Here is a 25,984-nt window from a genome sequence, read left to right as displayed (position 1 = left end):
GCTGCTTGGTATCCTGGACGACATCATTGAAGTGTCCAGACCATTCGCCGGATAGTTACATTATTTAAGGAAACAGGAAGTGTCCAGCCACATGTGAAACATCAACCACGACCTGCAACAAATGATGATGCCCTAGTAGGTGTTTTAGCTGCTGGGGCAGCTAATCCACACATCAGTAGCAGACAAAAAGCGTGAGAATTGGGAATCTCAAAAACGTCGGTGTTTAGAATGCTACATCAACATCGATTGCACCCGTACCATATTTCCATGCACCAGGAATTGCATGGCGATGACTTTAAACGTCATGTACAGTTCTGCCACTGGGCACAAGAGAAATTACAGGGCGATGAAAGATTTTTTGCATGCATTCTATTTAGCGATGAGGCATCATTCACCAACAGCGGTAACCTAAACCGCCATAATATGCACTATTGGGCAACGGAAAATCTATGATGGCAGCAACAAGTGGAACAGCAGCGACCTAGGCAGGTTAATGTATGGTGTGGCATTAAGGGAGGAAGGATAATTGGCCCCCATTTTATCGATGGCAATCTAAATGGTGCAATGTATGCTGATTTCCTGCATAATGTTCAACCAATGTTACTACTACATGTTTCACTGCATGACAGAATGGCGATGTACTTCCAACATGATGGATGTCCGGCAAATAGTTTGCGTGCGGTTGAAGCAGTATTGAATAGCATATTTCATGACAGGTGGATTGGTTGTCAAGGCCCGCACGTTCACCGGATCCGACGTCCCCGGATTTCTTTCTGTGGGGAAAGTTGAAGGATATTTGCTATCGTGATCCACCGACAATGCCTGACAACATGCGTCAGTGCATTGTCAATGCATGTGCGAACATTACGGAAGGCGAACTACTCACTGTTGAGAGGAATGTCGTTACACGTATTGCCAAAGGCATTGAGGTTGACAGACATCATTTTGAGCATTTATTGCATTAATGTCGTATTCACAGGTAATCACGCCGTAACAGCATGCGTTCTCAGAAATGATAAGTTCACAAAGGTACATGTATCACATATGGAACAACCAAAATAAAATGTTCAAATGTACCTACGTTCTGTATTTTAATTTAAAAAACCTTCCTGTTACCAACTGTTCGTCTAAAATTATGAGACATATGTTTGTGACTATTACAGCGCCATCTATCACAAAGCGAAAAAAGTGGTCCAACTAAAACATTCACATTTCTTTACGTATTACATGAATATGCAATAAAAAATGGGGTTCCTATTTAAAAAAACACAGTTGATATCAGTTTGAGCTATGGCAGCGCTTTATAGCAGGCCAACCATTGCGCCAGCTGGTTTCCCCCTTCGAGCTAGACAAATTTCGTTCTTTGTAGTTTTTTCGTTTGACACTTATTTCGTGAGATATATGGCCCGGTCACGATCAATGGACTACCCTGTATATAAAAAATTACCGATTTTATTAGGTCTTGAAGTAATGCGTGTAAAAATTTTAACATTTTCAACTAGTGTAGATTATATTTTAGAAAATAAAATAAAATACTTCCCACGCAAGTTTATAAGTAATATACATATCATTTTATTTGGAAAATTGCAAATTTTATAATCAGGTAAAAACCCGAAAAAGTGAAAAAGAATGTTTTCCCCTTGTAACTCCCCTTAAAGTTATGGAAATGTGCAAGCTTTCGGAGCCAGTGGCTTCTTCTTCTGGCAGAAACAATAAGGGGACGGAAAAGGGAAGAAAGAAAAGGATTGTCAAGGTTTAGGAAATGGGGAGAGTTGTAGAAAAGCTGCAGAGAAACCCAGGCCAGGACAGACTTACTGAATGGGATGAGAAATATGTAACTAAACCAGTCCATCTCTCATACCACCAGCAGATGTGAAGAATTATTGTGATTGGTAGTAAGTCATAAACATTAAATTATTTTCAATGTATGTTCATATGTAATACTGCACGTACCTTTGAGGTATCATTGGGCCCATTGGGCAGAGGATCAAAATTAGGCCACTGCTTTCTAATTATTTGGACCATTTCACTAAATGAGACCATCTTCCCATCATTCCATTTGTTGCCGCTGAAAGGCATGTACTCGATAAATCTTACATCAACATTTTTCTCTTTTGTTAACTCCACAAAACTGCACACTTCATCTTCATTAAAACCTCGCATTACAACACAATTTATCTGTGGAAGAAAGACACCATTAAAAACTTGGTATCAGATAAAGCATGGTTTAAACAGAGTTTGAAAGACTTTTTGATAGGTAACTCATCCTACTCAATAGATGAATATCTTAACAGTGGCTGTTAGGCCAGCTTAAATAAGAATGTCTGTTAGATTTCAGTTCTGAGAGCACTTTGTCATAACAGTCAAGATTATGTACTTTTTGTTTGATAAATTTATTAATAGTGCATAACAATGTTTCAGTCTGACAGCGTATCAATTCTGAAAATATTAGCTGTTCCAGTTTGTATTGTATTCACCTAGTTTGACAATCTCCTGACAAATGATCAGGGTATTCAAATGTTTTATATTTTTTATGTTATACTTTCTGGCATGTTACTCACCCATGAGAATCGTCTCATGTTTTGGGTCTTGGAACAAAAGCTGAATCTAATCTAATCTAACCTACAAAATAATGGTTCTACAAGTCTGTTGTTATATTTGTATACCTCACTGATTCTGTTAAATTAATCTTTTTCTCTCTTTTTAGAGAATGTGGGAATTTATCTTAGCATGCCAAGCTGTTAACCTTCTTAACAATTTATGAAAATTAAACTACATACATCTCCAATCTTTTTCCCCACTCCAACGCACACATCTTTTGCTGAAAGTGTTATTTTAACAATTACATGAAACTGTGCTGCCATTTGTGAAACAAAGTTGAAAGTGTTCTCAAGATAAAAGGTCTTCAGAAAAGGAGCATTTAGTATCTGTGCAGGTGGTAATACTGACAGCCATCATATAAACAAGCCCATATGGTAGAACATCCCGCTTTACACATACACGCAATGCCAGAAAAAAGGAAAAGAGCACACCTTTCATTCAAGCATTGAATATATAAACTGATGAGACAAAACACTATGACCTCCTGTTTGATAATGTGTTTGTCCACTGTTGGAACACAATACAGCAGTGATTTTGTGTGGGACAAGTTCAACAAATTTCAGGTATGTTCCCAGCATTATGTGAGGTATGTTCCCAGCATTATGCAGCACCGCATGTCTAAGCACAGGTCATGTAATTCCCATAAATTGGAGATCAGTGGTTTCTGGGTGCAGAACTGGTATCTGATAGCATCGCAGATGTATTCCATCAGATTCAGAAGGGGTGAATTTGATTCTGGCCTCGTGACACTGAAAGTCATATTGTTGAAACATGTCACCTTCATTAGGGACAGGGTGCGGACAGTGCACAATAATGTTCACACAGAACAAAGCTGTTATGGAGCCTTCAGTTACTACCACAGGACCCATAGAAGACCAGGTGAATGTCCTCCATAGCATAATATTGCTCCCACTGGCCTAAGTCTGTAGCAAAGTGCACCTTTCAAGCACCAATTCACTCTGTTGACAGTGTATGTGCACAAAACCGTCAAGTAGGTGTAATGCGAAACTCGAATGATTCAACCAGATGACACATTTCTATTGATTCACTGCCCAATCTCAATGCTCCTGAGCCACAGAAATTGTAATTCAACTGTGTTGTCAACATGGGAACATACAGGGGTTGTCTGCAGCAGAGCCCTATGTTTAACAATGTGCAATGAATGGTGTGCTCTGAAATACTCGTGCTTCCACCAGCACTGTGTCATCAGACATGCCACAGAAATTAGCTTCCTCAGCCGAATGTCATCTTTTTCAAAGGAACCATCCCAGCATTTGTCTTAAATCATTTAGGGAAATCAAGGAAAACCCAAATTTTGATGGCCCGATGGGATTCGGGTCCGTTGTCCTCTGGAAGTCAAGTCCACTGTCTGACCACTGTGGTGGCATGACCTAGTCTTAATTAAGCCAGAAAATCCTGGGAAATGCTGACATACTTATTGATTTAAGATATAACAATTTAAAACAATCCTCTCATGAATTTCACTACAATTTTCCGCTCTTTTGAAAAAAAATTTCTTTTGACTGTTTTGATGTTGTTTAGTATGTTTAAATAATGATGGCAGTCTCTATAAAAGGGCAGTTTGACTTTTAAGTTTAGTTATACTGTTTTAAACTACATCCTTCATCTATTTGTCCACCCAGAAGTGCTATAGGATATAACTTGAAGACTATGGTGAGGTGGTGGGGGACAGTCATGTGTTGAGAAGGAGGTGCTGCCAGAAATGAAGTGTGTGAGGTGACGTTATTGACACTGCATACAGGGAGAATAAAAATACTCTATTCCATATTCATTTACAATCTACGTCTGGCCCCCATATGGTTTTACTTTTCTCCAATAAGAAAAAAGAAATTGTCAGTAACTGTCTTTATAAGGTCTTAAAAGGAAACAAACAATAGAAATCTAGGCTGGAGTAATGACCATATTATAAAAAAGATACATTGCTATTCACTGTATACAGGAGATGTTAGGTCACAGACAAGCACAACAAAAAGACTACTAAACACGTAAGCTTTCCATCAGAAAGACTTCTTCCAAAGTGGACAAAAAACACACACACACACACACACACACACACACACACCCAACCGTTGTTTCTCCCATGATGCACAGTTGCTCCCAGTCTGGCCCTAGCAGCCGGAGACAGTGGTCATGTATGTGTGATCTGCATTTGCGCGCATGTGTGTGCGTGTGCGTGTGTGTGTGTGTGTGTGTGTGTGTGTGTGTGTGTGTGTGTGTGAGGGAAGGGGGGGGGGGGGGTTTGCACCAAAAGCTTACGTGTTTAATAATAGGTGGTGTTCCTTTCCCCCCACCCCCACCCCCCCCCCCTGCCAGCAACACATTTACACTATACAGTGAGTGCCAATCTATCCTTTTCATAATACTGTCGTTACCACCTTGCCAAGAGGCATATTGTGGAGTAATCCGAAGGGCTCTACTAATTTGTACAAGAGGAAGGAGAGCACAATCTCAATGTAAGTTTTTAGAAAACTGGTATGTGCATTACTTCTGCAAACCTTTCAGAAAGGATACGGTATGCACTTCATTCAGCAAGATGAGTAATAAACAATATTAGCAATACTGCATCAAACTTGTTCACTTTCATCTTTGGATTAAACATTCGATTTCAGAGAGTACAGAATTTGGCAGAATCAAATTTTGGGGATATGTGGAACTGGGACAATGGCATATTTTTTACCCATTCAACAAACTAAGCACTGCTGATTGCTACTTTTATTGTGTCTGCTGCTGCAATGCATATATGAAACTATAAGTGCAGCATCTATGATGGAATAAAATGTTATACAAATGAAACATACAGGTACAGTGAAATAGAGTAGTATGGCTCATCATTTCGGTCTCACAGATTAGCAGGTGTTGACTTGAAATATAATACTTAAGAAGTTGAATCCAAAGGAGAGGATGTACCGTATTTACTCAAATCTAAGCCGCACTTTTTTTCTGGTTTTTGTAATCCAAAAAAAAGCATGCGGCTTGGAATTGAGTGCAAAGCAAGTGGAAGTTCTGAAAAATGTCAGTAGGTGCTGAAACAACTAATTTCTGCCGTCGAATATATGTAGCGCTACACAGGCATGCTTCGTAGGCACAAAGATAAATACTGGCGCCAAAACCTCTGCGTCAGTAAATAAATTAAAAAAAAAAAGGTGGAAGACAATTTTCATACATTATCCAACGAAGTAAATACAAATTCCGTATTGTTCATCTTCGAATGTAGCAGAACTTCAATGTATTACGAAAATCCGACCGGCAAGACTGTTTGGGATGTTTGTCAATATGGCCAACTCAATGTTCCGAATTTTTTCCTACCTGTGAGAAGAGACGGTTGCTAATAGGAACCTGATGAAATGTGAATCACATGCAGTATTCTCTTCATCATAAGAGTAATACGAATATAAACATTTTGCCACGTATTCTTTCGTGTTTGCTGCTATCTTATTTAAATCCTGTCTGCCTAATAAACTACGAAACTAGAGTGAGACAACAGCAAACGCGGAAGAATATACGTATCGTGTCATGTTTATATTCATATTATTCTTATGCCTAATAGTGATACAGTCAGAAATGAAGCACGGCAACTGACTAGATTTTTATATCCAAGATGACTCTAATTTCTGTGCAGAATTTGATGTACTAAAGAAGCGGCCGCAAAGATTTTCAAATGGAGAAAAATTTTCACCTAACTCTCGTTCAGAACATGTTCTATCATACGCAGTCTATTATTTGGTTCTTGTTGATCATTATCAAAGAAAGCAGCAGTGTAAGGAACAACAAATAGTAGTCTCTTGCCATTGTTTCGCTAATGAGATGATTTCTCTCTCCTTTTTTTTTTTTTTTTTTTTTTTTTTTTTTTTTTTTTTTTTTTTTTTTTTTTTTAAAATTGTAGGCAGCGGTAGCGTGTACAAAAGCAAGCCATGCCACGAGTGACGACAGGCCGCAAACACGCACTATCAGAATGCGACAAACAATGCATGACACAGTACAGTAATGCATTTTCAGCTTAGAGTGACATAAACGCCTATAACAAGGAAAACGGCACTTATCAGATCAAAGCAAAATAAGCAATTGATTCAAACCAGATGAAGCACATGAAAAAGGAAGGGTACCAGTATAAATACGGATGGAGCGCCTGACGCATAGCAAAGGCTACCTGGTAAAGCTTAACTGCTAAGCTTACGACTCGAACCAAACTACTGTAGCTGTATCGTCATTCATTCGACCTAAATTGTGTCTCATATTACAATGGACTGACTTTGTTTCGATTTGGAGGTGCGGCCTAAAACTTTTCTCTCCCCTTGAACTTCGAGTCTCAAATTTCAGGTGTGGCTTAGATTCGGGATTTTTTTTTTTTTTTCTTTCCTTTATTTCGAGTCTCATTTTTCAGGTTTGAGTGCGGCTTAGATTTGGGTAAATACGGTAGGTGGTATTTCAACTAATTCTGACTATGAAATAAAACAAAGTACAGCAGGGAGCTCTGACGAATCAAAGAGCAGCGATGAAGATTCTGATGAATAGTAAAGTATGAGTTAAGACATAAGATGCTACTGAGATTGTAAATTTTTGTTGTGTTGATGAATCTGTTAACAAACATATTCAAAAATGCACTGAAACATTGGCACATGTAGTGTTGGGAGGTGATAAACTGTCATTACTGTTAGAGGAGCTACGTATTTCTTGCTGTTCTACTCCTAAATGACACTGTATCTGAAGGTATAGAATGAATCTTCACTGGCTAGAGAAATGGGTAACACAATTTTACAAGTCTCTGCTGTCATGTAATCTCTTCAGGGAAATCATGACTGTACTAAGATTCGGTTTGTGGTTGACAAGGTCAGAGTCATTAAGAAATGCAAGGCAGCTACCATGTCAGTCCTAGAAGAGAGAGACGTAGCAAACTGTCAAAGCATGTACAGTCCCGGTCCATATGTTTGTGGTGATGTACTAACCAAGTAATACTGTGTGTCAGGCAGCGCATTACTCAAGAACCATCATGGAAAAAGGTGGAGTGGTAATTTATGTAAAAAACAACATATTTTACAATGCATTAGATTTAAAGAGCCATTGTATAGAGCAACAAATTGAAGTATGTGGTGTTGAGATTACTGTAAATGACTTCACGGCTGTAGTGTTAGCACTGTATAGATCTCCCTCAGGGAATTTGAATGTATTTCTTAAGCACTTAGATTCTTTATTATCCATACTGTACTCAAAGTCCAAGAACTTGATAATTACTGGTGACTTTAATGTTGATTTCCTAAATGAGAGCAATAGTAAAGCTGATTTAGTACATTTAATGGAGTCTTATAATCTGATGACAATAGTAGATTTCCCAACTAGGGTTGCTGTTAACAGTAAAAGTCTGATAGATAATATATTTATAGATAAGTCTACATGGAATGAGATCATTGTACATCCAATCCTTGGCCTTTCTGATCATGGTGGTCAATTGCTTAGGCTCAATTACATCAGTGTGTGCAACAGTTCCGAGCATTCTTGGAAATCTTTTAGGATAATAAATGAACAGGGCCTTAAAAAATTCAGTGATAGCCTAAAAGAGATAGACTGGAGCCGAGTTGATAGGGAAACAGATGTAAACAAAAAGTACAATTCATTTTTAAATGAATTCATGTCTGTATTTGAGTCCATCTTTCCCAAAAAAAAGTAGTTAGAAATAGTCATATAGGCAATGCCAAGAAGTCTTGGATCACTACAGGGATAACAACATCTTGTAGAACAAAAAGGATGTTATACAGTTCTCTCAGGACTTGTAATGATCCAAAGAAATGACAACACTACAAACTTTACTGTAGCATTCTCAAGAAGGTTATAAATAATTCTAAAAGTATGTGCATAAAATCAGAAATTGAAAGCTCAGAAAATAAAATTAAAACTATAAGGAATGTAATAAAGAGGGAAACTGGCAGGACAACAGGGAACATGTCTCAGGTAGAGATTAAAACAGGTTACAGTATCATAAAGAAACCTGAGTTGGTTGCAGAAATATTTAATAACCACTTTTTGAGAGCAGCAGAGAAGACAAGCTGTAATGGTTCTATGGAAGAATCATTGTCCCTCCTACAGAAAGCTATTAGCAACAGAATCCCACAGTTATCCTTATCTCCATTTACTGTAAGCGAAGTCATAAGAGTAATTAGATCATTAAAAAACAAAAATTCTGCTGGTGTGGACAATATTTCTAGTAAAATACTGAAACACTGTTATAAATTTGTTAGTCCCACCTTATGCAACATATACAATGCATCCCTAGAAGATGGGATTGTCCCTGACAGACTTAAGTTGGCTGTAGTGATTCCTCTCTTTAAAAAAGGGGATAAAAGCATTGTTACAAACTATCGCCCAATATCCCTATTAACTACCTTCTCGAAAATTCTAGAAAAACTCATGCACAGGAGGATTGTAGACCATCTCAAATTCCATAGTATCTTAAGCAAAAATCAGTTTGGTTTTCGTGCCGGTCTTTGTACTGAACAGGCAATATTCTCTTTCAGCAACCAAGTTTTGGAAGCCATTAACAAAAAAATGTCTCCAGTGGGTATTTTTTGCGATCTTACGAAAGCCTTTGACTGTGTAAACCACCAAATTCTTTGGAAAAAGGCAGAATACTATGGTTTAGGTGGTACTGTTGGCTTGTGGGTACAATCATATCTACAGGATCAGAAGCAGACTGTAATGCTAAATGGCTCTTCTGGAGAACCTGCCTCGTCTGAATGGGGCATGATAACGTGTGGTGTGCCTCATGGCTCCGTTTTGGGCCCACTGATTTTCCTCATCTTTATTAATGATCTTCCTCTTTGTTCTGAGACAAACAGCAAATTTACCCTGTTTGCCGATGATACCACAATTCTAATTGACGATTTGACTGATCATGATCTTGAAAAAACTACAACTACTGTTTCTAATGACATCTTAAATTGTTTCTCCTCAAATGGTCTCTCACTCAATGCAGATAAAACTCATTATATGAGGTTCCATACATCACAAAGTAATCCCAATGAAATTGACATAAAATGTAGAGATCAACCAATACAGAAAGTTGAAGAAACAAAATTCCTGGGTGCTTACATAGACAGTAAATGTAATTGGTCAGTTCACATTCTTCATCTATGTAAAAAACTTAGCTCGGCAACATTTTCACTACGGGTAATTTCTTCAGTGGCTGAAGTTGACACTATTAAGGTTGCCTACTTTGGCTACTTCCACTCATTGATGTCATATGCTATCATATTCTGGGGGAACCAACCACTTGCAAAACAAGTTTTCACCATCCAAAAAAAAAGCAATCAGAATAACGTGTGGGGTTAATCAAAGACACTCTTGCAGGCATTTGTTTCGGAAGATAGGTATCCTAACAACTGCCTCACAGTATATTTTTTCCTTGCTGACCTTTGTGTGCAAAAATTATTCCATCTACCAAGACAACAGTAAATTCCATGGTTATAACACTAGAAACAAAAACAATCTACATTTAGAAATGAAACGTCTCACTCTGGTACAAAAAGGAGTTTACTACTCCAGCATTAAGCTGTTCAATGCTCTACCACTACATATCAAATGTGTTCATACAGAACTGCCAAAATTTAAACGAGTTCTCAAAGATTACCTGACAGAGAAATCTTATTATACTGTGGATGAATACCTGAAAGAAAATGTATACCATCACTAAACTTATTGTGTCTAGAAGTAGTTCAATTGATTTTATTGTGCATTTGGGAATTAGCTCACTTTTTGTAACAACAGATTGGCTATACATGTATTTACTCTTGTAGGCCTAATATCTGATTTAACTTTGTGCTCTTGCCTTTAACCTTTATTTGAAACTCCTTTTTCTGTCAAATGGTTGTTATGTTATCTAGCTGATATTGTATCTGTTACTGTATTTATAGTATGTCTTACTTAAACTATGTACAATTTGCCATTGAATTGCCCTTGTATAGTTTAAATTGAAACCTGTACAATTTGACACGTTCCATATCCTTGTGATTGACTCACTAACTGGATCTATGGAACAAGAAATAAATAAATAAATAAATAAATACTGAAGTGTGATCCAAGTCACACAAATAAGGCTTTAATAATAACCTCCGAACAATGTGCCTCTAAGGACTCAACAAGACACAGAACACTGATGTGCACATTACAAACTAGAATCACACAGAGAGTCAGTCAGCACTGTTCCACACTAATATATGTGCGAGTCACCAGCAGATGGCACGGCAGGGACCGCACGGCACGCTTGGCTCCCAGAGACGGCCTCCAGCAGCCAGCCTGCAATGATCAGTCGGTGACCAATTTAAAGACGCATGTACGGCAACACCACTCTCGGTGCACTCACACTGACATGTACTAGTAGCACGATACAGCAGTGATGAGTAGTAGTACCCCTCCTGTCTTGTGCGCCTTTTATCTGGCTCTACAATTTACTTTCCTAGACCCACACAAATGCCTGATCCTCCTAATTCAATTTGCTCTGCAGACTATTTAAAACTTTTAAAGAAAAAGGAGCCACAATTGCACTTTGTGTGCCAGTTACTTTCCAATACATTGGCACCAGCTGATCTTATTTAAGAATACTCAACTTTCGTAGCCATACTTACAGCACATCCTTTGCTTCCTGGCCTAAATCCAAGTTAACTCCCAGCCCCCCCCCCCCCCACACACACACCCCTCTCTCCCCCCTCGCAAATCAGCTAGTTGTGTGCTGTTATCTCACGTCACACCCTAGTCTATGAGTGCCCAGCTGTCTGGCACCTGACCCCTCTACCTGCACCCCTAGCTAGCCCACAGATGGCTCCCCACTCTCCCACGAGCCACTAAATGCTTCCCTCCAAACCCCTCCCATCTCTCTCCATCTCTCACATTGCCTCAACCCACCCCATCCTACCCCACTCTAAAGCCCCACCTCACTCCAGAACACTCACCATGGGCCAGTAAAGAGCTGGCAGTTGAGCAACCACAGCATAAGGAGACATGCATGCGCATGTGAGAGAGTGTGTGTGTGTGTGTGTGTGTGTGTGTATGTGTGTGTGTGTGTGGGCGCGCGCACATGTTTTCCCTACAGCTAGAAAAAGAAAGTGCATTCTGGAAGCTCGTCAAGTAACGTACCTTTTAGTTTGGAAGGTAGAAGACGAGGTACTGGTGGAAGTAAAGCTGTGAGGATGGGTCGTGAGTCGTGCAAGGATAGCTCAGCACTTGCCCACGAAAGGCAAAGGTCCCAAGTTTGACTCTTGGTCCGGCACACAGTTTTAATCTGCCAGGAAGTTTCATATCAGTGCACACTCCACTGCACGGTGAAAATCTCATTCTACATACCTTTTGTTCGTGTGCCTATCGATGAGACAGTGCTTCTGCCTTTTGGTGAGCCATCTCCTTTATTCCTAAATAATTCGTAATTTTCAACAGAAACTTTCTGTACCTTATTGTTGCATCCTACATTACAATATGCAATTTCCACAATATGTGGTCATCTGTGAATATAATGGGGGTAACAACTGTAGGAGACCAAAAACTGACTGCAGTAAGCAAGTTCAAGTTATTGTACGCTGCAGTAGTTACCCAGAGGTGAAGAGGGTCACAGAGGATAAGCTAGCATGGGCAACTCCATGAAACCAATCTTCAGATGGAAGATCACAACAATAAAAACATTTGATTCAGCATACAACAAGCTCCAAACAGCATACACAACCTGTATGCTCAGAAACACAGAAAATCATATTGGTTCCATCAGCAGGAAACTTCAGCCCGTAATTGTTATGGAACACTGCGGCGATTTTGTTCATTAATAAAACCCAAAACTGGGGAGTAATAAGAGAGTATTGTTGTAACTTCTTATCAACCTGGTTACCAAAATACATATTAAGAAGACTGGTAAAGTGTTATTTTGAAGGGGTCACTCCAAAGCGCCACGAAAGTATTTGAGCAATGTATAAAATTAGAGAATCAGTGCACAATATTGAAAGCCTATCTACATTATCTATATCTGCATGACTAGTCTGTAATTCACAATTAATTGCTGGCAGAGGGTTCAGAGAACCACCCTCAACCTATTTATCTACCATTCCACTCCCCTACAGCATTTGAGGAAAACCAAACACTTCAATATTTCCGTACAAGCTCTGATTTCTCTTATTTTATTACAATGATCATTTCTCCCTATGTAAGAGGGCTCTAACAAAATATTTTCACATTCGGAGGAGAAAATTGATGATTGAAATTTTAAGAACCTGCTCCAGCAAAATGCTTTTGCTTTAATGACTGCCACCCCAATTCACATGCGATATCTGTGGCATGCACTTTCCTGTTTCCCAATAATACAAAATGAGCTGCCCTTCTTTGAACTTTTAAATGATGTCCTTTGCCAGTGCTATCTGGTAAGGATCTCACACCATGCTGAATACTCCAAAAGAGGACAGACAAGTATAGTTGTAGATAGTCTCTTTAGTAATCCTAACCTTCTAAATGTTTTACTATTAAATCACAGTCTTTTGTTTGCTTTCCCACCGCGTTATCTATGTGGGCATTCCAATTTAAGTTATTTGTAAATGTAATTCCTAAGTATTCAATAGACTTCACAGCCTTTAGATCTGCGTGAATTATCATGTAACCAAAATTTAGTAGATGCCTTCTACTACTCATGCGGATGACATAACAATTTTTATTATTTAAGGTCAGTTACCACTTTTTGCATCATATGGATAGGTAGCCTAAATCATTTTGCAGTTCGTTTTGATCATCTGATCACTTTACAAGACAGTAAATGATATGCAAGACTGTAAATGATACCATCATCTAAGAGGACTGCTCAGATTCTCTCTTAAATTGTTAATGTAGATCGGCAACAGCAGGTGGTCTATAACACTTCCTTGAGGAATGTCAGATATCACTTTTGTTTTACTTGACGATTTTCCATCAATTACTATGAACTGTGACCTTTCTGACAGGAAACCACACATCCAGTTGCACAACTGAGACAATACACCATAGGCACACAAGATGATTAGAAAATACTTGTGAGGAACTGTTTCAAAAAGTCTTCTGGAAATCTACAAATATGGAATCAATTTGAGAGCCCCAGTCGACAGCACTTATTACTTTGTGTGACTAAAGAGCTAGCTGTGTTTTAAAAGGTCAATATTTCTGAATCTATCTTGGCTATTTATCAATGAATCATTATCTTTGAGATAATTCATAATATTCAAACACAATATATGTTCCAAAATCCTAATGCAAATCAACATTAGTGATATGAGTCTGTTATTTAGTAGATTACTCCTCTTTTCTTTCTTGAGCATTGGTGTGACCTGAGCAACTTTTCAGTCTCTAGGTATGGATCTTTATCAAATGAGTGGCTATATGTTGTTGTTGTGGTCTTCAGTCCTGAGACTGGTTTGATGCAGCTCTCCATGCTACTCTATCCAGTGCAAGCTTCTTCATCTCCCAGTACCTACTGCAACCTACATCCTTCTGAATCTGCTTAGTGTATTCATCTCTTGGTCTCCCCCTACTATTTTTACCCTCCACGCTGCCCTCCAATACTAAATTGGTGATCCCTTGATACCTCAGAACATGTCCTACCAACCAATCCCTTCTTCTGGTCAAGTTGTGCCACAAACTTCTTTTCTCCCCAATCCTATTCAATACTTCCTCATTAGTTATGTGATCTACCCATCTAATCTTTAGCATTCTTCTGTAGCACCACATTTTGAAAGCTTCTGTTCTCTTCTTGTCCAAACTATTTACCATCCATGTTTCACTTCCATACATGGCTACACTCCATACAAATACTTTCAGAAATGACTTCCTGACACTTACATCTATGCTCGATGTTAACAAATTTCTCTTCTTCAGAAACGCTTTCCTTGCCATTGCCAGTCTACATTTTATATCCTCTCTACTTCGACCAACATCAGTTATTTTGCTCCCCAAATAGCAAAACTCCTTTACTACTTTAAGTGTCTCATTTCCTAACCTAATTCCCTCAGCATCACCTTACTTCATTCGACTACATTCCATTACACTCGTTTTGCTTTTGTTGATGTTCATCTTATATCCTCCCTTCAAGACACCATCCATTCCGTTCATCTGCTCTTCCAAGTCCTTTGCTGTCTCTGACAGAATTACAATGTCATCGGCGAACCTCAACATTTTTATTTCTTCTCCATGGATTTTAATACCTACTCCGAATTTTTCTTTTATTTCTTTTACTGCTTGCTCAATATACAGATTGAATATCATCGGGGAGAGGCTATAACCCTGTCTTACTCCCTTCCCAACCACTGCTTCCCTTTCATGTCCCTCGACTCTTATAACTGCCATTTGGTTTCTGTACAAATTGTAAATAGCCTTTCGCTCCCTGTATTTTACCCCTGCCACCTTTAGAATTTGAAAGAGAGTATTCCAGTCAACATTGTTAAAAGATTTCCCTAAGTCTACAAATGCTAGAAACGTAGGTTTGCCTTTCCTTAATCTTTCTTCCAAGATAAGTCGTAAGGTCAGTAATGCCTCACATGTTCCAGTATTTCTACGGAATCCAAACTGATCTTCCCTGAGGTCGGCTTCTACTAGTTTTTCCATTCGTCTGTAAAGAATTCGTGTTAGTATTTTGCAGCTGTGGCTTATTAAACTGATTGTTCGGTAATTTTCACATCTGTCAACACCTGCTTTCTTTGGGATTGGAATTATTATATTCTTCTTTAAGTCTGATGGTATTTCGCCTGTTTCATACATCTTGCTCACCAGATGGTAGAGTTTTGTCTGGACTGGCTCTCCCAAGGCCGTCAGTAGTTCCAATGGAATGTTGTCTACTCCAGGGGCCTTGTTTCGACCCAGGTCTTTCAGTGCTCTGTCAAACTCTTCACGCAGTATTGTATCTCCCATTTCATCTTCATCTACATCCTCTTCCATTTCCATAATATTGTCCTCAAGTGTATCGCCCTTGTATAGACCCTCTATATACTCCTTCCACCTTTCTGCTTTCCCTTCTTTGCTTAGAACTGGGTTTCCATCTGAGCTCTTGATGTTCATGCAAGTGGTTCTCTTATCTCCAAAGGTCTCTCTAATTTTCCTGTAGGCAGTACCTATCTTACCCCTAGTGATATAAGCCTCTACATCCCTACATTTGTCCTCTAGCCCTCCCTGCTTAGCCATTTTGCACTTCCTGTCGATCTCATTTTTGAGACATTTGTATTCCTTTTTGCCTGCTTCATTTACTGCATTTTTATATTTTCTCCTTTCATCAATTAAATTCAATATTTCTTCTGTTACCCAAGGATTTCTACTAGCAGTCGTCTTTTTACGTACTTGATCCTCTGCTACCTTCACTACTTCATCCATCAAAGTTACCCATTATTCTTCTACTGCATTTCTTTCCCCCATTCCTGTCAATTGTTCCCTTATGCTCTCCCTGAAACTCTGTACAACCTATGATTCTTTCAGTTTATCCAGGTCCCATCTCCTTAAATTCCCACCTTTTTGCAGTTTCTTCAGTTTTAATCTACAGGTCATAACCAATAGATTGTGGTCAGAGTCCACATCTGCCCCTGGAAATGTCTTACAATTTAAAACCTGGTTCCTAAATCTCTGTCTTACCATTATATAATCTATCTGATACCTTTTAGAATCTCCAGGGCTATATATGATTTCTAATGGAGCTATTGTATCAGCATTCTCTGAAAGAAACATAACTGCTTTATGACACTGAGGAGAGCTACTACTAAGTTACTCACAGTTGCAGTTGTTCTTGATTTGAATACTGCAATAATAACTTTGTTGTCTTTGGTGAAGAAATTTCAGAAATCCGTGTTTAGTAACCCTGCTTTAGTAGCACTGTCATCAGTAATATCACCACAGCTATTGCGCAGTGAAGGTATTGGTTGTGTCTTGCCATTGGTGTACTACACATGCAACCAGAACCTCTTTGGATTTTCTTCCAGATTTCAAAACGAAGTTTCACTATGGGAACTATTAAACACATCTTGCACTGAAACCCACCCTAAGTTTCGAGCTTCAGTAAAACATCGCTAATCTTGGAGATTTTGCATTCTTTTAAATTTTGACATGCTTTTTTTCATTGCTTCTGCAGCTGAGTTTTGACATATTTTGTGCACCACCCTTTTAATTTATTTGGTATCCTTTCAATTTATTTGGTATATATCTCTTAATTGATGTCGATACTATTTCTCTGAATTTAAGCCATGTCTGGTCTACACTTACAAAGTCAGGCTTGAAGGAGTAGAGACTAAGTAGATACCATCTCCTTGGAAGGCATCAAGTTAATTTTTATATGCTTTCTCATTAAATGCCCTATTGTGTAGGGCTGAAAATTAATAGGGATAAGGTAAACAGAATGTGCAAAGTAAGTGGAAATTACTCGTCTCTTCCCCGATTACAGTGCAATAGAAGATAATACAAGATGTTGACAGATTGCCATATCTCGGTAGCTTTGTATGTAATAATGAGGTCACAGATGCAGAAATCACCAGCAGAACTGGAAAATCAGTCCATATGGCAATTAGGTCTGTAATATGCCAACAAAGCTTTGACTGCACTCCTTTATCGTTTATATGTGTGAGACTTGGAAAATGTCAGTAAAATCAGCACACAGTCTCCATGTTTTTCACCAACAATGCTAGAGATGAATTCTGAAGATGTTAACCCAACCAAGTTACAAACGATGAAGTGCTGAGAATAAGAGGTCTACACAGCCTGCACAAAATTATTGTTGAAAGAAGACTGAGGATTGCAGGTTATGTTCTACGCATGTAAGGTGGAAGAATCCCAAAATCAACACTGTTGTTGAAATCAATGGACAGATACAGATGTACAGGAAGACCTTTTAACACCTGGAACTTTTGCAATGAATCTTCAATCCATGGACACAAACTTGGAGGAAGGTGAGAACTTGGCAGCTGATCAAGTGAACTAGTGGAAACCAGTTCCTTGTATGGTACACAGCAAATCTGAGTAAGTTAGTAAGTAAGTAAGTAAGTAAAGTACAACTGGGGATTTTGCAAAACTGTTGGATGATCGATATTATTGTCTAGATTTGACACTGTTGGACTTCTACCTTTTCCTTGATGTGTATTCTTCAAATTGTGAGTTTTACGAGAAAGCTGATAGATACTTACCAATCAACCTTCCCTGACACGAACTGACATTGTCTCTTTATAAATTCTACTGTGCTAACAATTATCTACTGAGAATCCTCGACTAGGTCTCCGCAGCTCAAATGAGCCAGTTTCTTTTAAATTTCTGTCTTTGGCTATAATTGTCTTCCAAGTATGGTGACACAACATCCTGTCATGAAACTTTTGCCTTTACACTTGTTTACTTTTCTGGACACTGCCTTTTTCTGCACTGTGCACTAAATACACTATGTGAGTAATGTCCAATCTCCAACAACCAATCGTGAACTGTAAACAGCTGTAAACTCTACCAGGGCACATAACAAACAATTAACATTTGTGTTTTAGTGTTCTAAGCTGTGAGGTCATCAGCGGACAAATAATTTAGTACCTATTCCTGGACAGCCAGAGTGGCCGTGTGGTTCTAGGCGCTACAGTCTGGAACCGAATGACCGCTACGTTCGCAGGTTCGAATCCTGCCTCGGGCATGGATGTGTGTGATGTCCTTAGGTTAGTTAGGTTTAATTAGTTCTAAGTTCTAGGCGACTGATGACCTCAGAAGTTAAGTCGCATAGTGCTCAGAGCCATTTGAACCTATTCCTGACGTGCTGTTGTTTGGAACAACAACTGACATGATCCAAAATATTACTTTCTTTTATTATAGCTTCACTTTTATTTTGTCTAATGATTACTAATTTCAGTATCAAATTCCATCATCAAGCCACTATATGATCAGAAAGCATAGTGTATCATTAAAATATTGTTTAATAAACAGATTACCATTATATCATCATTCCTTAAAGTAATGTCCAAAGTGGAAGGACAGATGATTAATTTTGAGTATATACTAAAGTCAGAGTACTGAACCGGATATGAAAGAAGGAAAACCAGAAGGGCAGTGAGATACGGGTGCCTTCTATCACCTTACTTCCTTAATATGTTCATCTAGGAAGTAATAACAACAACAAAGAAAAGATGACCAGAATCAAAAGGTAATTTCTGGAATACGCCATGGAAATGTGATAGGACCATTACATTTACAATGTATATAAATGATCCAGTAGAAAGTGTCAGAGGCTCCTTAATATTGTTCACAGGTACTACACTTGTCCACCAGAAAGTAGCAATAACAGAAGACAGTATCAATTTGCACAATGACCTGCAGAGGATTGGTGAATGATGTAGGCTCTGGCAGTTGACCCTGCACATAAATAAATGTAACATATCACACACACACACACACACACACACACACACACACACACAGGAAAAGAAATCCAATACTGTACAACTACACTATTAATGACAAATTGCTGGAAACAGAATCTATCATAAAATATCTAGAAGTAACTATCCAGAGCAACCTTAAAGTGGAATGACCACATAAAACAGCAATAGAAAAGCAGATGCCAGACTAAGATTCACAGGAAGAATCTTAAGTGAATGTAAATTACCCCTGTGTCCTTACCCAGTAAGACTGACAGAAGAGAGAAAGAAGATCCAATGAAATGCGGAGCGTTTTGTCACAGGATCATTTAGTCGCTGTGAGATCATTACAGAGATGCTCAGCAACTCCAGTGGTAGATGCCATAAGAGAGCAGTTGTGCATCACGGAAAGATTTACTACCCAAATTTCGAGAGAGTAGTTTCCGAGAAGAGTCTGACAACATAATAGTTTCTCTCATATACAATTCACGAAATGATCACGAGAAGAAAATTTGAGAAGTTAGAGATAATACAGAAGTGTACTGACAGTCATTCTTCCCAAGCACTGTTCACAAGTGGAAAAAGGCAGAGGGGATCAGTTGGTGGCATGAGACGTACCCCCTGCCACACACAGTTAGGTGGTTTTTGGAGCATGATGTCGATATGGAAACTTAATTGCATGCATATACACTGCAGATTGACGACATCACAATAGTAAATCAGAGTAGGAACTAAATAAAATGTTTCAGGCCTTAAATCAAGAAGTGGTAAAACTAAAGCTAAAAATGAATACAAAGAAGACAAAAGTTATGGCTACAGACAAGAAAGGAGGAGGAGGTAGGACTGACACAAGAACAGGCAATGAGCAACTCAAGAAAGGAACTGAAATTCAATATCTCAGTAGCATTTTGCAAGAAAACAATCAATATTTCAAGGCATTCAAGAAAAGAATAGCACAGGTGAAGAGTTCCTTCCAAAATAAGAAGAAGCTGCAACTGAATAAACATATCAGCTTCCACATTAAGAAAATATTTGTAAAGACCTTTGTGTGGAGTGTTCTGACACACAGATGCAAAATCTGTACATTAGAAAAGCCAAAGGAAGCTCGCCTCAGACCTGCTGAAATGTGGTTCTGGAGGAGAAGTACAAGAACTAGCTGCATTGACAGAAAAATTAAAGGAAATAGGAGAGAAGAAAGAACCACTGAAAGTTATAGGCCAGGGCAAAGCAAAATACACTGGACACTTAACTGGAGACGATAATCTTTTAAAAAACATTTCTGAAGGCAAGATCGTAGGTAAGAAAACAAGGGGATGACTGAGAACATCCTACTTAAACAATATGATCAATGAATGGGATTTTCTTCACACATGGAGATGAAGACAACTGCTGAAGAGAGGAAGCTGTGGCTGCAGAGACAAGGTTTAACCTTTTGGAAGAGTAAGGACAAACTAATACAAAATATGAGTCTGCATGGTAGCTACATATGGAATAAATGACAACTTCTTGTGTGCAGTCATCAAGTCACTTACTTCAGTAGGTGTCTTATCTACTAAAAGTAAAGGTCACTGTTGTGCTTTCAATAGATGTGAACTGCACCCTGAAAATGGTATGTCTAGTTTGCAGTTGTACAGAAGCTTTTTATTTTGCAAAATGGTTCAAATGGCTCTAAGCACTATGGGACTTAACATCTGAGGTCATCAGTCCCCCAGACTTAGAACTACTTAAACCTAACTAACCTAAGGACATCCCTGCCTGAGGCAGGATTCGAACCCGCGACCATAGCAGCAGCACGGTTCTGGACTGAAGTGCCTAGAACCGCTCGGCCACAGTGGTCAGCTTTTATTTTGCACAGAAATGTTTGATAATAAGATGAACTGATGCTGGCACTTGCTACTGAAACCAGTAGTACTTAGACACAACAAAAATGTGACTACAGAATTAAGAATAATTTTTCCAAACAATCGAGTATTTTTACCAAAACAACACCACAATAGTGGAAACTTATTTTAAACTAAAGACACAAAAGAAAAAAAGAGAAACTGTAAAGATCTTGAGTCTCATAAGACTCTCTTGGGAGGAAAATGTAAGATTTTTAATTGGTAAACTTGCAAGGCATCCTTTTTATGTTGTATAAACTACGAAACTGTTAGCATCGTCAGCTAAAATTTACTTCTTCTGTCTTAATATACCTTCCTTCACTTACAGCTGCAGTGTGGAGACAGCGGTGAGGGTGGGAGCGGGGATGGGGGCAAGGGTGTGGGCATACTGCTTTAAAATGGTGATTCTTGTATTGATATTCTTAACAACAGATTTATATATTTTGTTTATGAAAGTCTGCATGCGATGACAGCTGCACTAGTAATACCTTCACAGGGTCGTATTCGAGTTGCAAGGCTAGATCTATGCCAACCATGACACGCTCCCAGCCTTTCCTCCTCGTGATCTGGTTGTAGCGTTGGGACTGCAGGGTGTCTAAGCTGATGTTCAGACCGTCAAGCCCTGCCCTCTGCAAGGCAACCAGCTGTCTTGTCAACATGAGGCCATCGGTTGTCATTAAGACACTTTCGAGATCTTTTATTTCCTTCAAGGCACCCATGAAACAGCAAATTATTCTAAAGAAACTGAAACAAATAATTTGTAACATTGCTGCTGCATATGAAACAAAACTCCCGTTGATAAATTGAAAATACAAATTCCTCAAAAGTTAACTGTACATTTGCCCTAATACAAAGAGATAAGAAGGGTTAATAAACTGAATTGAAGAATGCAAGTTAAGATAGCAATGAAAAAATAATTAGAGGCATAAGATCACCTACTGCAACAGGGAAATGGGAATCAATATGAACCATTACCCAGCTACTGTCAACTGATTCCATGTCTCCATGCACACTGTATAAACCACTGTGGGTTTGTCTGACAAAGTACATTGTTGTACCACACATTATGGTTTTTCCCCATTCAATGCTCATGTGGAGTGTGGGAAGAATGATTCTTTAAATGGTTCTGTGCATGCTGTAATTAATCTTGCCTTCATGGTCCCTATAGGAGTGATACATATGCGGTTATTGCATAATCCCTAAATACCTCACTTAATACAGGTTCCTGAAATTTCATAAATTAGGTTTTGTCATATATTTGGCGTCTATCTTCACTTGTCTGGCATTTCCAATTTTTAGTAGCTTCTTGATGCTCTCCCATGCATCAAATAAATCTATGATCAATCATGCTACACTATTTTGTATACATTCAATGTCTGCCATTAGCCTTATTTGTTATGGGTCATACTTAAGCAATATTCTAGAATGGGCCACACAAGTATTTTGTAAGCAATGTCCTCTATAGACTGATTGCATTTTCCAGTATCTTACCAATGAATTGAAGTCTGCATTCTGCTTTGCCTGCAAGTGAGTCTATGTCACCATTTCATATCATCCAGATATTTGTATGAGTTGACCAATTAAAACTGTGATTATTTGATAATGTAGTCATACAATACCGTCTTTTTTTTGTTTTGTGATGTGCTCCAATTTACTTTTCTGAAAACTTAAACTCAGTTGCCTATCTTTGGACCAAATTGAAATGTTATGATCTGACTCAAATTTGTGCAGATTTTTTTCAGGCAATAATTCATTATAGACAACTCTATCATCCAGGAAAAGTATGAGGTTCCTTATAATATCGTCTTCCAGAACATTAAGGTACAACATAAATGTAATGGTATAAATTACTATAACTGTATAAATAAGTTTATAAGTGTGTAAAATACATTGAACTATTTGTTACAACAAAATATTGTACCGGTATACTCAGCAAGATGTTAAATCAGCAGATAGCTACATTTTATGTTCAACATTTTGTGTACAGCATATATGCTGGAAAGGATTTATACCCAAATTAAATAAATCTGAAGAAATGGTAGTGTGTGTCTGGAAAAAAAATCCGTAAAAACTCATACAGTCCAATTTGCTATTATGTCACTGTTACTGAAATATAATACAAAGTAACTGAATTCGATGAACATTCTCAGAGTGCAATATGCCTCAGAGTGAAATGCACAGTAATGTCAACATTATTTTTTAGGCTATGTTTGTGAAAATGGATGAAAGCAAACCACACATTTTGTTCTCAATCTGCGGAAGCATTATGCACTGTGAAACACTGTACTGCTGTTATACATAAAAGCTGTCTCATTGCCAACATCTTTCCCCTGCTGGCTGTTCTACACTTCTCGTAACTAATTCAACACGTTGTAAGATATTTTATGCTGTATGACACCACAGTCCAATCTGGTTAGGATAGCATAAAAATAATATATGAATTTCAGTATTGAAACTGGAAAAGCAGAACAGCTCTCATCACACTGGATATCAAATCGAGGTTGGATTACAGCCATGGGTACATCATTTCATGCTACTCAACTGAATGTCATATGTCAGAGTTCTTCAACTGTAGTGGCTGGCGACTGGTGGCTGGCGGCTGGTGGCATACCCATCTCTTGGCATCCTGTGAACAGACGTTCTCCACAGGTGACAGATTTGAAGAAAATGCTGGATACGGCAACAGTGGAACACTCTCTGTATCGAGGTAGCTCAGTACAGCTCAGGTGATGTGTAGTCTTGCATTATCTTGTTAAAAGATAACATCAAAGAAAGACTTGTAAGGGATAGAACAATTTATCAGCTTCCTGAACATCCTTCCAACAGCGAGGAAAACAAAATAAACAAGAAAGAAGAACAAAAATACAACGCTGATGACATTCCTAATTTAAACTAGAGGTATGTGATGCTGTAAATATGATTCCCAATTACCAAATTGTGAATACGCCCGATTTAAAAATTTATCACCATAATGTGCAATCCCTGTGTAATAAGATCGATGAAATTAACGTTCTATTAACACATGAACTTAATGATATCTCAGTGTTATGCATTTCTGAGCACTGGCTTAACCCAGAATTAATCCAGAATACTAAAATAAACAAATTTGTCTTGGCTGCTTACTACTGCAGGAAAAACAGCAAACAGTGTGGGATAGCAATTTACACAAAGGATAATGTAGATTTTATTACACTACCTGACTTAACTAGGGCAAATGTCGAAAAGGATTATGAAATTGCAGCTATAAAAATTACTCAGTTCAACCTGGTTATTGCTACAGTTTACCGATCACCGTATGGGAATTTTGAACTTTTCTTAAACAAAATGGAGTCATTGCTAATTAAAGTAAATAAAATGGATTGTGAATTTATAATCTGTGATGACTTCAATATTGACATTTTGAACCTTGCAACGTCCTTCAATTTAAAGACTGAAGTAAAAGCAGCTACCCGAGTATCAGAAACTTGTCAAACAGCTCTTGATCAGTTTCTAGTAAATAAGAGTTTACACAACACCTCACTAAAAATTTTCAATGCAGGTTTTAGTGATCATCTTGCTCAAATATTAAGCATAAAAGTACAAGGCAGTATTATTAACAACATGTCTTTTAGAACAGCATATCGAAGCTATAATCAGCATAATGTGAACTACTTCAACAACTTATTACACAAAGAAAAATGGCTAGGAGTGTACAAAATGAATGATATAAATGAAAAATTCGACACTTTCATTGATACATTAACCCATTTCTTTGAACTTGCATTCCCACTGAAAACATTAACCATACGGGGAAACTCTAGAACAAACAGCTGGATCACAAAGGGAATAAGGGTTTCATGCCAGAAGAGAAGACTACTTCATGAAATATGTAACTCGAAAAATTCATCACCTGTAGTACGCGCATACTATAAAAAATACTCCAAAATATTAAGAAAAGTAATAAAAGCAGCAAAAATAATGCATAATGATGAAATCATTTATAATTCAGCTAATAAATCAAAGGCTATGTGGAGTGTTATAAAAAAAGAATGTGGAGAATACAGACAACCTTGGAAAAATATAACACTATCACATAAAAATAAAAAAGTAACAAACCCCTTAGAAGTAGCTAACACATTTAACAACTTTTTCACAGGTGTTGCTGAAAATATGTTACAATCAAACTTTAAGAGCATCCAGGCAAATGAATATAAAATAAGTACATGTAGAGGATCAATGTACATCGGTTCTGTTTCACAAGATGAAGTAGCTAAAGCAATAAAAGGACTAAAAAATTCCAAATCGGCAGGTATTGATGGTATACCTGCAACAGTGTTAAAGGAGAGCGCATCAAACCTAACTGAAGTACTCACACATTTATGCGACTGCTCACTTCAGGCAGGCACTTTCCCTGATGTGTTAAAAACATCAAAAGTTATTCCTGTATATAAAAAAGGGGATAAAGACAATGTAAATAACTACAGACCCATCACAATTTCCTCCTGCATCTCTAAAGTACTGGAAAAAGTTATGTATGAGAAACTTATGAAATTTATAAATAAAAACAGCATCCTATGTAATGAACAACATGGATTCAGAAATAAGAGGTCAACGACAACTGCTGTCTATGAGTGCATCAATTTCATCCTAAACCTGATGGACAAAAAACAGGAAACAATAGGAGTCTTTATTGACTTGTCAAAAGCTTTTGACATGGTGGACCATAAAATTCCGCTATCAAAGCTAGAAAGATATGGTATTCGAGGTCTGTCCAACAAGTGGATCAGTTCCTGCCTGACAAATCGTATGCAGGCAGTGTGTGTCAAGCACACAAATATTGAACTAAAAACTGTATCTAATCACTTATCTGACTATAAACAAATAAAATGTGGTGTACCCCAAGGATCTGTATTGGGACCCCTTCTGTTTCTTCTGTACATAAATGATCTAAGCTTAAATATTGATGCACACAAATCAATCATATTTGCAAATGACACCACGATTCTACTAAAAGGAGACGACGATGAACAGTTACAGCAGACAGTAAACACAGTCACAAAACAACTTAGCAGCTGGGCACAGAGTAATCGGCTTGTAATAAACAGTAAGAAAACTGTTGCTCTAAAATTCCACAATGTTCCTAACAAGGACATGTTTATC

The 25,984-nt window shown here is 38.1% G+C and overlaps 1 pseudogene; it reads right to left on the bottom strand.

The window, feature by feature from the left end:
• The window catches only part of LOC124620365, a 123,523-nt pseudogene that overhangs the window by 74,745 nt on the left and 22,794 nt on the right, over positions 1-25,984 (bottom strand).

The sequence above is a fragment of the Schistocerca americana genome, chromosome 6 (assembly GCF_021461395.2).
Source record: "Schistocerca americana isolate TAMUIC-IGC-003095 chromosome 6, iqSchAmer2.1, whole genome shotgun sequence".
NCBI classification, from domain to species: Eukaryota; Metazoa; Arthropoda; class Insecta; order Orthoptera; family Acrididae; genus Schistocerca; species Schistocerca americana.
This window is presented reverse-complemented; position numbering and strand designations above follow the sequence as displayed.